At 36.3% G+C, this 18502-nt stretch overlaps 1 protein-coding gene across 4 annotated transcripts in view; it reads right to left on the bottom strand.

The window, feature by feature from the left end:
- The window catches only part of TENM1 (teneurin transmembrane protein 1), a 662362-nt gene that overhangs the window by 469189 nt on the left and 174671 nt on the right, over positions 1–18502 (bottom strand). For all 4 annotated transcript variants that reach the window (XM_069868106.1, XM_069868109.1, XM_069868108.1 and 1 more), the window contains exon 2: positions 405–509. The gene's annotated coding sequence lies outside the window, so the exon portion shown is untranslated. The remainder of the gene's footprint in view (positions 1–404; positions 510–18502) is intronic.

The raw sequence follows: 18502 nt of genomic DNA, 5'->3' as shown, positions 1-18502 counted from the left end.
GAGAACATAAATCTAGACCCACCCAAAACTGAATTTTAAATAATTTCAGAAATGTTAATTATATTCATAAGTTCAGCATCAAGATGTTAAACAATCTTCCTAAGCACTCCATAGTACAGAGAGGTGCATTTAGCAATTCCAGAGCTCCTGTCCCTATTATTCATTTGTATCCTGTGGTTACATCAACAGTAAATCTCCTTAAAACAAGCAACCAAACCCTCGGTGTATGCAAGAACATAATAGTAGTTACAGATCCCTTAGAATTAAGATGCTTAACATGAACACATTTAGTGCTCAACAAATAATTTTTTAATGTCATTGATCCTGGATATTTTTTTTTTAAAGCTACTTTCTGTTCCTTTGACGGATGTGCTATACTGCATTTCATTACTTTCTCTCCTTACCTCGTTCTTCTTTTGTTTTAGATAAGTGATGAGGCTTTCGGAAAAGATTAAGTACTGGCAAGCAAAGCAATGGTCCAAACACAGTTTTAATTGGAACCTCAAATCCTGTGGAAAAAAAAAGAAATTAAACCATTAATAATTTAATTTTACTGGCAGAGTGAGTTCATATGTTCTGTTTTAGACAGCTTTTACCATATTTCTTTGTATTTGATTTCACCAGGTATACAAAATGTTAGTTAAATGATGTTAAAAATAAAATCATTACCCCAAGATTTCAGAGAGGGAGGCATAGTTGCTAAGAAGCGTGGATGTGAATAGTTCTCATCTAGAGTAGTAGCGCACTGCTTATTAGTAATAAGTCAGAATTCACCGATTAAGCCTTAAGTACAAAAATTGCTTTCTTCTGTTAAATCTAAAAATCTTCCCATCTCTGTATAACATTCATAGTATTTGGCTTTTTATGCTGCTGCAATATGCTCTTTGCCCCGTGAATGCTTGACAGAGTACAACCATTATATAGCAATATGACTCAACGGCAACTGAGAAATAATGCTAAACTATTCAAGCTTCAGGACAAAAGATAGTGAAAGAAATTTCATTTCTCTTGAGACTGGCAAAGGCTCTAAACATAAATACCTCTATAAAAGAAAACCATAAAAGCAATTTTTTAGAGTCAGAGGTTATATGTCTTAGTATTGGGCAAGCGACAACCAAATAACCAACAAAAGAAAACAACTCAGCATACGAGTAGCTTGCTTATTTCTGAAAATTACGTGCTTGCATTAGTAATCTTTATTCAGATGAACAGTATGAAAAGTCTCAGATACATCACAAAGCTCCTAAATTTTTTCTGAGAATTTCACTTTGTGTTTTAAAAGACTATAGACCCAGAATCTTACAAGGGTATTAATACAATAATTTCAGTGGACCAGTAGTAACTCCTACAAATCCTAATCTGACCAACTGGGCTGAAATTTTCTAGGTTCTGGAAGCTAAACTGGGGAGGAGGCTGTGTTCCAGTTCCTTATTTTGCTGCTATTGTACAGCAAGTATGTGTAAATTTAATTTGGGATTACAATCAAATTTATGTACCATGACCTCAAGTCACACTAGGGCACTGGAGTTCAATAGACATTTTGTAGTAGGCAACTAGTTATAAGTAAGTGTGTTCAATTATATATATTGCTGTTATTTAATGCAGCAAATATATCTAAAGCCCATGTAGAAGTTGGCATTTGGAACTGCTGTTAGACCATACATATTTACGAAAGCACCTTTTATAATGATAGTTTGGATAGTAGTGAATTTATTTCTTAACTCCTTGTTAATTGAGGGCTGCAGGATGAGATGGGGGTTTTAAAGACTAAACTGATCTTTATGACCAGAATTGAAAGCAATATTTTTTATTGAACTTTCTTTTCTGAACATCCCATCCGAAGCATCTCTTTGGATGAAAAGGAAACTTCTGGTGAAAACGAGACAGAATAAAAATGGAAAACCTAAGGTCAAGTCTGTAGCCTGACCAGTGTTGGAGGAACCTTAAAATCTTTCCCTAGATAGCATTTTTTTTTCTGAATTCTACTGGTGACCTAACCCCCATAACTGCAAGCAATAGCAAAGCTTTGGTCCGTAGTCTATATTATATTTATATATGATCTATATTATTAGATTATCTAGTCTATAATTTCCTTTAAAGAATTGTTTAGGCCAAGACACATCAATATGTTTGCAAAGCTGCTTGGGATGGAAAGCAGAGGCAGTTTCTTTGCATGGCGTAAAGACAACATGCAAGGACAAGATTAGATGTCTCTGCATCATATCCATCTGCCCCATTATACCCTCCCAGAAATCAGAAGCCAAGAGATCACAGCTCAGACCTGCATAAGAGGCTGTGCAAGAACCAGTGCAGACCAAGCACAGCTGAGGAAGCATGGTTAACCTTTGCATTCAAGCAAATCTGAGTGCAGCAATTCATGTAGGTGTCTGCATCTTGCTCCCCGGTATTTCTAGTTGCTCCTATATTATCAAGATCTTTTCCATTACCCAGGTACGTCCACCTTCCCTCAACCTGCTAGATAACAGAGAAGAAACAGATGTCATATCTTCATTGAGTGCAAAGACAGATAGTAGGGATTCTAGAGGAAGGGTAGCACGAGTACTGGGAATGGATTTTAACTTACGCAGGGCTGGAACCAAAGCAGAAGCAACCTACACTGTCAGCTTAGTCCTAGCCAACAGATAATAACATACTTGTGAATTCCCAATGTGCAAAAGACAGGAAGCAACTGATACTCCACTCTGGTAATTCAGCTTTAGAATTCTTTAGGGGTTTATAAGGCTGCTTTTTCTACTGAAATTCAGAAATTGCCTTGAGGGGAAAACAGGCTGTTTCTTCCTGAAAACAATTCTTTGTCCAAATACCACTCCTTCACTTCTCCATCAATAAATAATTTTAAACACAACTACCAGGCTTCTCTGTCTACATTTCAAATACGTCTTGCAAACTGCAAGGTCTCCAAGCAGCACTGCTCCTTTTAGTATAAAAAAAAAAAAATTTAAATCAGTCAGTCAATACATAGCCATTCAAAAACATTACCAAAGTTTCGCAGGAGGCAATTTTAGAGCCTTGTATTCTAAATGAGACCCAGATAGATACTAAGTCCCTGCCTAATTTTAAAAATGTATTTATTTGCCTATGGAGATATAAAAATAACAAATACAAAAATAACAGCAACAACAATAACCATGATTATAGTTTTCTTCTAAAGCCTGCCGGAAGCAAAAAAGTACAATATCTTATCCTGAGCAGTAAAAGCAAGACAAAGTAGCTGTAAGGCTGTGTCTGGAAATACGTGAACCCTTGAGGCATTCAGATTTCATGCAATGACACATAGGAACACCCTGGTTGGGATTAATGAGAATAATTATTAAGAAAAATAAAAATTGTTGAATAGCTTGACTATAAATATGCTAATTGATGCTTCAAGCACAGAAAATTCAATAAAGTGGTGAAACGTACAGCAAAATAAATCTCAAAATGGTCCTTAAATTAATTCGCATTCACAGAAATGTCAGAAACGTAACTTTAAGAGAAGGAAGAAACTTCATCTAACTAAGAAACTCAATATTTATTTAGAGAATAACCTCCTTACTTGGTTTACTGCCAGTATGTTCTTTACTGCTTTAGCTGTTGTTTTACAACCGTCAAAAATTGCAGTGTTTGAAAGCGGGCCACAATTCACCAAATTGCTGTTTACTATGATATTAAATTTCTTATAAGGTTACCCTATCATGATGAATATGTGCTTAGAATAGAACAAAAGAAGAAATGACAACATCTCCACAGCATGTGTTTGTGTAAGAATATACTTGAAAGAAAAAGTATGAGAGAGCTTGACATGTCTTTGGGGTATGATTAAAAGCTTGTGAAATAAAATAATTCAAAAAAAAGACAGCTCTGACTTTAACCACCACTGGGGACAAGAGATCTTTTTCTGAAGACATGTCAGTCATTCACAGGTATAGCAGAAATCATATAGAAGACATTTTAAAACCTGGTGATTCAGATACAAACCCCAAACAAGAGAGACCCTGTGGGTGACATAAAAATGACGCAAAGTTTAACCAGAGTTTCATTTTCATGATAATAGTAAGCCAAAGCCTAAAAACCTACTTTCCTCCTATTGATAACATTGAATGATAAAGAAAAATACGATTTAGAAAAAAAAAATAGTCTGGGAGGAAAGAGATAAAGCCCCATGTAGAATATGATTCTTTACTAAAGAAGAAATAATCTTCCCCAGGCAGATTTCTATCTAATGCCACATCTGGGCACACTCACTCAGTTCTGTAGCAAAGGTCTGAGTTTATTCAAAGCTAATGAGATTTGTTACCTAGACTATTTTATGTTTCATGTAACGCTGCCTTTTAAGTGGGTGTATTTCATTAAAGATATTCTTTCCTAAGCTGCTGAGTGTGTTCCACTTTTGTGAATTCCCTTTATTTCTTTTCTGACAGTGCTAAAAGTAGCCATCTATAGAGATACAAAGCTTATCTTTGACAATTTATTTTAAAAAAGTTATGAGACTGACCCAAGTGTGAGACCACAGTACCTGGCATATGAAACATCTTGTTAAGCGAACAGCAGAACTAGTGAAGTTTGCTTCAGGGTCTAATTTTTTCTTCTGCGTGGATGCTTTGGCATCCAAGTAGTTCAGGACTGACGTTATAATTTTCAGAGTGCAAACACTGATCTTGTTTCTCTCCTGTGTGCAGTAGATGATGTTTAATAAAGAACATACTCGCACTACATCCTCAACAGGAGCACACATAAAAGCTGTCACTGAACAGCTTAGTCACTGAACTCTTGACTGTTGAGAAGAACTTTGAGAACTGTCAGTTTGCAGGATCTTACTGTCTGCCAGACCTCTCTTTCTCTGTGAACTGAGTTTCAAAATAGTTTCAAATAAATGTAAGGGATAAACTTTGTTTCCTTAGCAAAAGGGATCAAAAACGTAGTGCATCACAGACATTTTTCTAACTGGAATGAATAAACTAAAAGACCAATAAAAAAAAAATGCATTAAACTGCCTACAATATTACAGCATGTTTAGTTGTGAGAGCGAAGTTCTAATCCACTTGCAGTTAAAAGAAGTGGAGAAGTGGACTTTAGCACAGTTAGAGTTTTGCCCTGGTTCTATATGGCCAAATATTCAGAGGAGAGAATTGCAACAGCTTTTAGGCACAATTTTAATGGGACCCAGAATTCTAAAGTCTTAGAGACATTTAGAGACTCATCATTGTTCTCAATAAAATTGCTGAGAGCAAGGAGGAGACTTTGTTTCCCTTTCAGAGAAGCACGATGTCCAGATTATTTAAGTGCTTACTTTTAACACAAACACAGCTTAAGTTATCACTACTGAGATACTTTGAATGGATCAGTCCTGCTGCTCCTCAACAGTAATTACATGTTAAGGCTTAGATTTGAATCAAAGGTCCCAGATGCTTTACATTCATATTAAAATCAGTCTCCTTGTATAACAAATCTTAGAATACTTGATATTATTTATTCTCAGAGAGATATTTACAGTTTCTGTAAGTCAATTTCTAGCTTCCATTTGGAGCTGCTAGATGTATTTTTTTGTTGAATTGTTCAAATAAATACAAAAGCAAACGGGTGATTTGTTGCATGCTTCCTTTTTTATATGTTTGTATCTTCTGAAATTAGTTGTGACTGTGCTTCTGTATTAATAACAAGACCATTAGTAAAAGACTAAAGTGATTAGGAGATAGTCTTTTTGTCTTTATCAAGCATGAATGTCAGCTGAGATAGTACATAGTAGTTCAAGATGCATTCACTAGTGTGGATAGTGTCATAATTTTGACAAGATAAATATGCATAACTTCCTGACAGAACTGAAAACTCCAAACACAGGCTTTCCCCAGCTGTGGAAAGGTGTTTACAGACAAGAAATTTAGCAATAATAAAGCAGTTAAAGCTCAGAAGGCATTTTTCTAACTCATACATTCATGATTTGCTGCACTCTCTTCTTTCACATCCTCTCTCTTGAAAGACTGTCCTTAATTTGTTCTGAACTCTTCTACACACTATTTTAGCGTATATTAGATCTTCAGGCTCAGTTCAAGACACATTTTCATTGCGCTTAAGGATCTTTCCTTTCTCAGTACTACACTATTAAGAGTTTCTGTTGATTTTCCAGTCTAAATCAAAACTAGCTTCTGTAGCCTTCAGAGAATTCCAAATTCAGGATCCATATTTCCTGAACAAATGTAGGGTTTGGCCTTTGAACACCAATCACTTTTCTGCTAACATAATAAAGGTTAGCTGAAAGCCTGCTTCATAGAACTATAACTGCAGAAAAAGTACTACTATTTCCTCTTTCTTTTTGTGCTCTCCTCTCTGCAAAGCGCTTATATACTTCTACCTTAGAAATATTTTCAATTTTATTACTATCAATAAATGAATGGCATTCAATAATAACTATTTAATTTACATTTTGCTGAAGCTACTTCTGACAAATAAATTTCTAACAAGTAAATGTTTATTAGTTAGTTATCCCAGTCTCTATTATTTGCAGTTATGACAATCTAAACACGTAGTCACATTAGTCCCTGCCCAAAAGGTCTTAGAAATACCATGTAATTACTTAGTTAAGCTTCTAATTCATTTGTTGTTAGTTTTATTCCTTTGAAATTTCCTCATTAAGTTATTGCAAGAAGCTGTGTTTGCACAGCAAAAGAGAAAATACAAGCTCTTTATTGGATTCTTTTAATACTTCTTTTATCTTTAAACTAGCTAATTAGCATATTAATTAATTAGATATAGTACTCACTCTCCTACAATTAACTGCGGGTACCACATTCTACTGATTTAGTGTAATGCCATTTGTACTTACTCATAATATCTTCACTTAACTTTCCTCTGATATGTCAAGTATTTCAAAATTAAAACAACTAGAATTGTAACATATCTTATTAGCAGTAAGCATGCAAGTGAACTGAACTTTGTCAAAACTCCTTGATCCTAACAAATAAATACCCCAGGCTTATTAATTAAGAAATGAAACCCCACTGACCTCGCATATTAAAAACTTATTCCTTCTCCACTTTTACGCTTATCATATTTCTATCTCTGCAATGGCCTATTGATATTAAAAGGTGTTTATAAAGTCATATGCACAAGACAACAGTGTTTCAAGCTGGCTGCAGCCCTGTGGGAATGCACATAACGTGCATTATATTTTTTATTAAAGAAACTGAGCAGACCTGGACATATTATATTCGGTTTCATAGAGACATTGATGCATTGGGTGTTTTACAGTGCGTATGCTTTCCATTTGTTTGAAATCTCTGTGACACGTAGATATTTTTGAATTAGTGATCTAAAGATTTTTTTGATGATATAATTATGAGCTAGAGGCTGAATTTTTAGAAGGGAATTTGGTGGTAGGTTTGCAATTCAAAGAAGTTATTTAAATTAACAAAAGTGCCCTAAAAGAACAGCTGTCTACCTGAATGATCCAAGAAAATGAATGTTGAAAATAAACAGCTGCCCTGTAGAAGACTATGTAATAAAACTAATCACCCTTTGCATAATATATTTATTTTCCTCTGTTCTTATTACAGAATTGGTGAACCTTCAAAGCTATAAATATTTAAATGTAACAGACATCCTCAGGCATGTGAGTTCAAATGAAAGTAGGGTTTCAGTACTATGACCTATGGCAAATCCAGTTCTCTTAAAGAAAACACTTCTGATCATTGCAAAACACTCAAAAACATTTCTTAAACAATTTTGTTGTTATTGTACCAACAAATCCTTTTTAAAGGACCTTTCTGTTGAAATTTTAATGTCTTCCCAACAATGCAAGGCTCAATGTCTGGACAGAACTACCATTCTACTAGCATCATCACAAAAACTTATTACAGAGAGCAAAAGAATGGTATGTATTTAAACTTCTTCGGATAAATATCCTCAGGTGTTATTCTTCAACATCAGACTTCGAAAATCAAGTCACTAATATTAACCAAGTGATGAAAATGTCCAGTAGCTGAGATGCCTTAGTTACGTCTTTTTTCACTTTCAAAAAGCTAGATGCAAGCAGGTATGGTCGCTGCACTAAAATGCCATCAACATGTCTTTTATTGTTTCAACTACCCCAACAGTCCCTACTACACGCAGGGCTTTACTCCTAACAGACTTCCAGCTTCAAGTCCTTCCAGGTCTTGTCAGCCCTGCTGCACAATCTGCAAAAGGAGTACCTTTATTTGTTCTCAAGAATGGAACAAACTCTTTCTCTCCAGGGGCTCAGTCTCACTCTGCAGCAAAGGTGAGGGAAACAGGCCAGGAAACTCAGACATACCCTCCCCTAGGTGTAATGCATGGTCCCCACAGAGCCAACTGAACAGTTGTGTCATTTGTCAGACTTAGCGTTTTGCTTGCATCCGTATATAAGTCTTTATCAGAACAAACAGCTGCAAGTTTCACTGGGCAGAAAGACCATGATAAGCAAATATGTAGTATTTACTGTACTCCCGATACTAAACTGGACGATTTCAGTTTATGCTAATTTATTAAGGTGAAGACCTGCCTATTATCAAGTCAGTACATTGCCTCTTTCAAATCCATCCCTGAAAAAGCAATTGTAGCTATCACTTGCCCAGATGCACAGAAGCAGGAACAAGCAAGGAGCACTCTTCCTTTGATTCTGCCATGAGGGATGCACTTTCAGACTAACCCCTGTAAAAAGCAAGGAAAGTAAACAGAAGTGTTTCAATGAGTCAGCAGAGGTAGTAGCCTAAAAAGGAGAGCACCAAATGTGCCTTACAACAGGTTTACCTTTGAGGGCTCTAAAAGATATTTGTCTTGTTGAGGAATGTATTCTTGTATTTACCCCTTCAAAAGCACGCTGAGAGGATCCAGTTCCCACCCAAGTCAAGAGGAGTCATTTTAGTGAGAGCTGCGGTGTGGGCCCTCAATGAGGCCAGCATTTCTTTCCTTTCTTTTAAAAAAATATAAATTTGAAAATTGCCTTACACAGACTGTCTGGAAGGATATAAAGAAGATTAGCAACAATATTCTGAACTAGCTTGACCTAAAAAGAATATATTTATTCAAAAAGGTCTTAGCACATCCAGATGTACTACATCTTATGAATATTCAGCAGAACCCCCTCCTCCAGAAGCCACTCTCTGCAAGACTATTTTTACTAAAAGCCATTTTGATGTGACATATAGAAAAGATAAGACTTTTTACACAAAATAGGATTCACTGGAAGTACTTTCTAATGAAATTTTTATATTATGTAAGCTAGCCTGCCTGCACTCCTTTGGCTCATCCTCCATTTGCTGCTATAATACGTTCTACTGTTAAAAAAAAGCATGTTAAGGAAGGATAAACATGGTCATCCTTAAGCCCATGTATTTGAATATGCTATTAAAAATAGGAAATGACACAGCAATTTCTCAAAAGACTTAAATTACTACCCTCACTGTACCATCAAATCTGTTCCACATTCTTTAAAATTAATAACAAAAATATCTCAAAAGGTCATTAAGAAAACAAGCACAAAAGAAAGGAATTCTAAATAGCTCATGTTTATTGTGTTTATCGCAGTGTGAAGCCATGTCAAAAAACCTGTAGCAAATGTATTTTGTTAAAAGTACCACTTGAGCAGCAAGCGTTAGACATTAGAAAGCAAGCTTGTCATAAGTGGGCTAAAACTGAAAAGGCTACTAAAACTCAAATTATTAACTTGGTATCTTAAAAACATGAGATGGAGAATTAAACTCCTTTTACACCATACAAGATTTTAATGCTTCTTTTTCATCATGTTTCATCAGTAGCATCCCAGCTTTTGTATTCTTAGGAAGGTAGCTACATGTCAGCCTTGGTTTGCATTCTTCGTTACGGGAAACTCCACTGCTCTCCTCCTCTACTTCTAGGGCTCCCATATTTTACTCATGTGCTTATCCAAATTAAGCTGATAATTTTACTAATTTCCTCACCTTATTTGTATGGTTAATGAAGTATAAAAGATGAGATTTTTTTTTTAACCTAAACTCATTGAGCTCTCTGGGATCCGTGGTATTTCTACATACGTGGTTTCAGGTTGTAGCTAAGCCAGTTTAACACTGAGCAGACAATGAAAAGGGCCATTCTGCTTTTCCTTGCCAGTTTGTGTCTGGCTAAGAGTCAAATCAGCTAGCTTATGAAATTAAACATCGTGCTGTTTCAGGGTTATTTTTCCACTGGATCAGACACACTAATAGTATGGAAAAAAGAAGCATGAGGAGCACCAAGGTGCAAAGCAGGTAGCGGATGCTGATTTTAGGCAGTAATATGCCATTGAAAATGCCACTTCCTTGAACACAGTGTGAAGTCACCAAATCTGCTGGTTTAAAGAGGAGGATTGATATCTAGAAAACACCAGTGTCTTCGAACAAGTGCATGCACAGAATATCTCAGAGGAAATGAGACACGTTCTGTTTAAAAGTATTGCTTGCTTTTACAATTCATCCATAAGTCTGCCACAAACAGGCAATACATAGACACAACGCAACATTTTTTGCTGTTGGTTTTTGAAATCTGACAGAGAATAAGAAAGAGGAGAAATGAGAGATCCCTTAGCAACACAGCTATGATTAGAAATTGTGTTGCTTTAAAACGTGAGCAGGCTCTCACCTCAGCAGGCTATACTCTCAACCAGCAGCTGCATGGGTCAGTGCACACATTCATCTATCATACTGAGAAAAGAACTTCTAGCGGTTTGAAGTTGATTTTGTTTGTTTTATTTTTTTTACTTACTGAAGTTTACTCTCATTCTACAAATTACTTTAAGTCACAAAACCATTCTGAAAAGACAATGGAAACCCAAACACATAATCCTACCCAATTCCTAGAGCTGAAAAAAGGTACCAAAGGTTATATGCTCTGATACCATAAAATTTCAAAAACCAAAAGCTTTACAAAAGAAATATTTTATTCAGAAATCTTATATCTGTAATACATTTGATATTGGCTCCGAGTCTTTTTTGTAAAGGAGTTTGTTTCTAACTTCACAGAGTATGGGGATGGCAAGAAATGAAATAACATGAGAAAACTCACATTTGTGAAAGCAGAGTAGAAAATGTCTTGGTATCAAACATAGATGCTCGTTTACTTCCAGATTACTTGTGAAACAATGAGAGAGGGAGAAAGTAACTAATATTGTTTACCTTCATCATTGCAAGAGATCAAATGTGCAGTTCAGTATGTCTTGGATGAAGGTGCTGTGACAGCCCAGCATGATTTTCTGCTGGTGGTCCAGAAAACTAAATCTGATACCAATGGAATGCTCTGGGAGTCCAGCAATCTTTCCTCAAGCTATAGGTCATCTACTTCGTACAGAAGTCTTGGGGAGCAAAGGAATGCACTCCTTCCAAAACTTCAGTGTCTTACAGACTGAAAAATTGCTCAGGCTTTTGTTTAATCACCAACAGAAGTCATTTTGTGTCAGTCATTCACAGTCAGATGAAAAAAGCAGATTTCTAAATGTAAACCAAAATTATCTTATACATTTGAGTTTTATTCTAAATAAGCCTCAGAAAACAAATATCTGGAAATAACATACTCTTCAACTCACTGTTTCAGGCAGCCTATCAACTTGACCCATGACAGATGCCCAGACAAGGACAATATATGTGCACCACCACAAGCCAGGTAATCACCCCCTTGTAGCCCTCTCTGCTAAATGAAGCTTAAGGTCTTTGATTTCACTTACAAAATCTTCGTTTCCAGGTTCCTGCCTATCTGAAAGATCATATTCTCCATTAAATATGGTATAAAGGGAAAGCATTCAAGCCTGAAAGCCCTTTCAGTTTCAGAGACTGATGTCAAGATATTATCCATCATAACTCTCCAGATCACATGTTCCTTCTCTCCACTTCAGTGAAAAAATACAAGTTTCTGGTGATATAAGACAACATTGTCCTTCATCAGAAAATGAGGAATCATGAGCAGCCATTTTCAGCTAAAAGGATGGACAGGAGCTAGAAGAGACAATTGAAAGAACAGAACTGAACCAAACTACAGGGAATGGTGTAATTTGATTTTTAAGGGCAAAATTGATCTTAAGCGACAGAAATAAGTTGTAACTAAGGCAGCTTCCAGAAATTTCTCTAGGAAGGTTGTCCTGAAAGCTTTGACAGATCCAAGATTTGCACAGGATTGACTGATTCTGTGGCAGTGACGTGGATCTATTTCTAGGGAAGACCTACCATGCAGATTGCTCCCTGGTCAAGGAATCCTCTGGAAATCTGCATAGTAAAACCAAAGTATCTGGAAATAAATAAATAACTCCTGTCTATCTCTAGCCAGCAAATTATTTTGCTTTTGACACTTAGGTTGAATTTCATATTTTTAATCATTGAGCAAGATTGCCCTTCCTCCCTCCCCAATAACTTCAATTCTTTAGGAAGGTGAGCTTGTGTTTTTTTAAACTTTTTTCATAACAAAAACCCAAACAAATGTATTAAAGTACAAATTAAGTAGAGGCAGACTGTAGAAAACTCTTTGACAGAATTGAAGAATAAGGGAGACAGACAAGCTGTCTTTGCTTAACCCTTTCTTACAGTCTAACATTAGCTACCACTCAAATGCTTCTCCTACTTTCAGAATCTACTCTGCCACAGAGAGCACTATTAAGAAACACTAATTCCGTTTACCCCCCTTTCATAAAAATATAAAAGAGGCTTGTCATGTCCAGCTGTTGCTTGGCTATCCCCCTATCCCCTGTTCAGATATGAATATCAAACTTTTTGACTGCAATAAACTCTTTAACTACTTCGGTTTTTCAGCCTTCTTGAGCAGCTTTATCAATCACTACCTTTTATAGGGAGGATCCCAAATGTTGATACACATGTTATAAGGTTGACAGATTAAGCCAAGAATAAATAAAACCAGTACTTTATTGTGGCAAGGATGCAGTCAGCGTTGTGTGAAATGAGGTAGTCTCTGTACTCTGAATTGGTTTAAGAGACTGTGGAACATGCAGCCATCATTTTGAGCACAGTCAAGGCCCACTTAACATCAATATTTAGAAATACATAAATAAGTCCCAATGAGACCTAGACTTTGCTGAAGAGACAGACCTATTTAGTGGGTGTTTAGAGTCTATGCTTTTATCTTTAGAATGATTTACAGTACTTGGATGAAAATGGAACAATATTTCCATCAGTTATCTCAAAAAGTACATGTCAAAGTACGCCTGAAGATATTTAAGATGGTTATATCTTAACTTGATCTGTGTTTACCTTTGTTAAGATAACTAAAGCATCCCATATCACAACAGCACCAGTAAAGAACTACAGGTTCTTTTGGCACTTGGCCACATCACAGGGACAACACATGAGAAAAAGAGGAAATTTCATGACAGAGGTTCAGGTGTCAGAATTTATTCTTACTTCATAGAGTTCAATTATACTATTTCTTTTTCTCCTAAATCAACGTCTCACGTTGCAATGCTTTACACCATCTAGCAGCATCAGATAGTCTCCTAGTCCCTGTGTAAGAATTGGTTACAACAGGATAAAGTTTAAGTCTCTTTTTCAATTAATGGTTAAACACAAAGAAGAAAATAACTACAAGTATTAGCTTTTTAAATACAGGCATTCTTTCGCACTAATCAGCTTCTTTTTCATTTGATACATTAGTAATGTGGAGGTAAAGACTTTGTGCACCACCCCTGTCAAATAGTGAGGTTCTGTCCTCCTTTGCTGCTGTGATAAGGACAATACTCCATCTACAGAGCACTGCAATGAAAATATTCCCTTTACCACAAATTTTTAGAGGCAATAGCGACATCCTTGAATGAAAGGCAACGTTTTTCAGTAAGGAAACGGATGGATATTTTTTAAAAAAAATCTCAACTTTGAGAAAATATCCCAGACAGTCCTTATCAAAACTAGAATAAATCAGGACCTACCGTAACTTTCTCAAATACTTGTTTTCCTAAAACAGGCAGAAAAATCTAAAACTAGGCAGATGCATTGACATTTTTCTTGGCAGATTCATAACCTTACGGTTCCCAAAACTTTAACGTTCAATACCATTTCATTAGTATACTCCAGTGTCTTTATTACTATACATTATTAATACAGATATGTGCCTAGGAGATGTACAGTTTGTAATTATTTTTCCTTTCAAAATATAATAGCTTCACACTGGGCTTGTTGCAGCTACAATATTTCATATCTGAATGCTCCTTCAAACATTCTGGGGCTGTGACAGAAATTTGTATTTGAACAGAAAAGCTGTCAAGAAGGTGCTGTGGTGTTATCCATCACATTTTTAATCCTGACCATACTTAGATGTTAGTGAAGCTATCTGTCCAGGACGCTAAACAAAGACTGAAATTATCCCTTTTGTTCTTACACATCAAAGTTACAAAGTTAGACTGAATTCAATAGGTCTGTATTACACTCTATTAATTTCCTATTAGTTCTTAGCTATGCAAAAAACCAGCCCCGGTGTCACTGTGGTTTAGACATGCAACCTTGATTTCAACATCAAAAAATGGAGCCTGTCACTTCTCATAATTTTACAGGAGATTCTACAAATGTAAATCCTTTTTCATCCTGTCGTGCTTTTATGTCTTTAATGAGTTTGCTCACTAACAGTGCAGAATCTTAATTTCACATTCAGAAATATTAACAGTTACTATAACTTTAAGCATCTGAAGTAGCTGCTCAATTAAAGTGCAATTTATACATTTATACTTGGCTTTATAAAAAGAAATGACATTCAGATTTTCGATTTTCTTTTTCCTTCCCTCTCATTTACATTTTACATTCCCAAGGAAAAAAGTTGCAGTTAAAAACAGAACTAAAGATTTCAAAACAAAGTCTTTAATATGGAGCACATTATGTAGTTTAATATGATACCCTAGCAGTTAAAATCTAACATTTGTAAAAACAAATGGCACGCACTTGACAGGCAAATTACACATGGATTACCATTTGTTAAAATTTCATCACAGAAAATAGTTTAACTGTTGTGGATATGAGCCAAGATCAGCCTGACAAGTACTTTACATGAAAGATTAGCATATTCTCTTCCAGAGGTTTATGCTTAATTTAGATGCATCGACTTTTTGACATCATTGCTGACCTTTATGTCTAATCGAAGTCCCTTTGAATCCAAATTCCCAACCTTTTATCTCTCCTGACAGCTTTTAATTTGAAGGCTTGTAATAAAGTCTATTAAAATTCAAAATGTATCTGTGTTTAAAGCTTGGTTCACTTTGCTGGATTTTCAGATATTGAAACTTCAAATGGGCTGATTACAGAGACTCCAAACTTTTCATTTTAAGCTTTGCATCAGGCTAAAAAGCCCTTCAGAAGGGGAAATCAATCTAGATTTTCAGTGATAATGCATAAAGATTACATATGTGGCAGAGCTATGAAAAATTTACATCTATAAGAAGTACTGTACATAGTTATTGGGTAAGTTGGGACTCCAGTTTCTTCTGTGATAGTCCTGTATCTGTAGTTAATTTTATATTACCATTTAATCCAATGCATCATATGAGACACTGAATTCAGTGCAATGACCTCACGTAAACAGCCAGTGCTGTTACACAGGGTGGTTCAGCAAGGTGCCACATCGCACCGTGTGGCTTGCAGCTCGACAGGCTACATGATGCCAATGCAAAGCAGCCCCTCCATAGCTAAGTCTCCCCAGAAAGCAAGCAAGGCCTCTTCCCCTGAGTCACCAGCAACTATCAGTTTGCAGAAGACCAAGGCAGTCATCTTACCCATCTTCATTAAGATATTTATTTTTAAAATATGGATGTGGTTGGGAGAAAAATTTGCTGAAACTTGTGATTCAAAGCTCTTTTGCTTTTATAAAACCTCTTATTGTTCAACTATGCTGTTTCATCAGTTGGAATTTTTTTGTTCTCTCACAGTAGAACGCACAAAATGCAAATATTATATATCTGATTATCACACATAATCCTATGGTTTCATCAGGCAGACACTATCATCAGAAAAGGAGCTGTAGATGTGAAGATTAAAAGTAGCCTAAAACAAGCTGATGTTACAAATTCTTTTAAAGAATACCTATCTGAAGTCTACAATGGTGTGAACACAGGTGAGATTTATCATCTTTGCATGGCTATCTATTACAGAATTATGTAAAATCCTGTATATTGCTGAACCTATGGAGAGCACAGGCTACTCCGCAAGGGCTCAGAGATCACTCCACACAGAACTCACACTAAGATAAGGACTTGATTTCCTTGTATTTCAGAGGGCGGGGGGGGGGTTTGGGGGGTGGAACTAAAAACCCAAACATCTAACTTTTGGAGCATTACATTCTTTTTAATACACTTTGGTTAAAACTCTTTAATTTGTTACAGCGCTATAGTTATAAATACAGTATTTCTTAACTGCCATCGAGAACAACTGGGTTTAAATTATGGATTTTTAAATTATACCGTTGTTTAATCCTTTACAGTTGCTTTTAGTCTATGATAAAACAGCAATACTTCTCGCATCTAATTAACTTACTGTCTAATTCGAGCCCAGCAAATTATGCGCCACCCTCATCTCATGCAAGTGAAATGCCAGATGACACAAAGAACATAGAATCTAGGACACCAGTTCCAAGGATGCACTGAAGAACTTGGAAAGCTTATTAGCAAAATTTGCCTAGATATAAAAGACTAATGTTTGCACTCATTTCTTAGTGTTGAAATCACTAGGAGGTTGCAGGTGCAAGTGTAGCTACACTGCAGCAATGGACATTTGTCTTTCTTGTATTTCCTCTGTTGTTCTTTTCACACATTCCTCTTTACGGCTTCCTCCTTTCCAGAGGCTGACAACTAAAACAAGCTCAACATGTTCCATTGTTTCAACTGCTATCAAAATATGATCAGAAGCTTTCTGGACAGTGCCTCCAGATGGATGTTCCTCACATCCCAATGCCATTTTATGGCACGCTGGTGAAACATGTTGCAAATGTACTTAATGTCAGTCCAGGATCAGAAACATCTAAGCTGTTTCTCCTGAAACAGCTGTTGTGTCATCCATAGAATTTAACAAGTACAAATATACTTATAAGCTTATTTTCTGAAAGCAGCTTTGTTTTGGCCTTATTAGAGACTTCACACGCATAATCATAGAATAACCAGGTTGAAAGAGACCCACCGGATCATCGAGTCCAACCATTCCCATCAAAAACTAAACCATGCCCCTTAGCACCTCGTCCACCCGTGCCTTAAACACCTCCAGGGAAAGTGAATCAACCACCTCCCTGGACAGCCTCTGCCAGTGCCCCATGACTCTTGCTGTGAAGAATTTTTTCCTAATGCCCAGCCTAAATCTCCCCTGGTGGAGCTTGAGGCCATTCCTTCTTGTCCTGTCCCCTGTCACTTGGGAGAAGAGCCCAGCTCACTCCTCTCCACATCCTCCTTTCAGGTAGCTGTAGAGAGTAATGAGGTCTCCCCTCAGCCTCCTCTTCTCCAGCCTAAACACCCCCAGCTCTCTCAGCCGCTCCTCATAAGGCCTGTTCTCCAGCCCCTTCACCAGCTTTGTTGCTCTTCTCTGGACTCGCTCCAGAGCCTCAACATCTTTCTTGTGGTGAGGGGCCCAGAACTGAACACAGGATTTGAGGAGCGGTCTCACACAGTATTCGTGGAGCAGTCTCAATAATGTGCCTCTTAATAAATGTGTCATTAACCAGCAACCTATGCACTTTACATAGCGGTCCAACAACACGAAAGTAAGAATTTCTCTAAGCTTGAAACAAGCTCTAGGGTTTCTCTAACTCTAGAGGTCTGTTAAATAAAGTTTGTATTTTAAGCAATTTTTCCTTATGATCCTCTCTCTTTGTTAATTGAAATATTAAAACGTTCTTTTCTTTTTCCTGTTAACAGTACTTTTGCCTTGACAGATAGGACACTTCTTTTAACTCAAGGACTGAAATAAAGTATTTTATTTTTAAAGCAGCAAAAGATTTAAACATTATTTTACCTATAGATAAAGAAGTCAATAATAACAGCTGAACTTCAAATCACAAAGAATTGTCCCTATAAAACCAAAATTCTACAAATATGATTACCCTAATCAAACAAAAAATAAAATGTACTTATAGGTGTAGATTCAGTGGTGACAGAAAATCTCTCAAATCAAATAGTTGTTTATATATCTATAGAGATGTAGAATTCCTCAGATAATTAAAAAAACCCCAAAACCCTAAAAATGTAAACAACCCCAAATCAAAAAACAATTCTTCAGCTCTGGATTAAAGCTTTGCAAGAGTAAGATTTTCAAAATGACACCTACATAAGCTAAATATTTATGGCTGCCAACCACTCTTTGGATTTTACAAATTACTAGTCAGCCTATTTGTCCTGAATTTCCTGGGTTATTTGCAAGCATTTATGCAAAACTCTCACTACATTCTGTTGACTGAAATAAGAAAAATGGGACAAGGAGATGAGACAAGTTGGACATCAGCAGCATTTTCAGAATACATCATTCCTCTGACACATTTCTCCACTGTTTTATCACTTTTTTTTTGTCAATGTTTCTGC

The sequence above is a fragment of the Phaenicophaeus curvirostris genome, chromosome 13, assembly GCF_032191515.1.
Source record: "Phaenicophaeus curvirostris isolate KB17595 chromosome 13, BPBGC_Pcur_1.0, whole genome shotgun sequence".
NCBI classification, from domain to species: domain Eukaryota; kingdom Metazoa; phylum Chordata; class Aves; order Cuculiformes; family Cuculidae; genus Phaenicophaeus; species Phaenicophaeus curvirostris.
The sequence above is the reverse complement of the archived record's forward strand: the minus strand, read 5'-3'. Positions and strand labels throughout refer to the sequence as shown.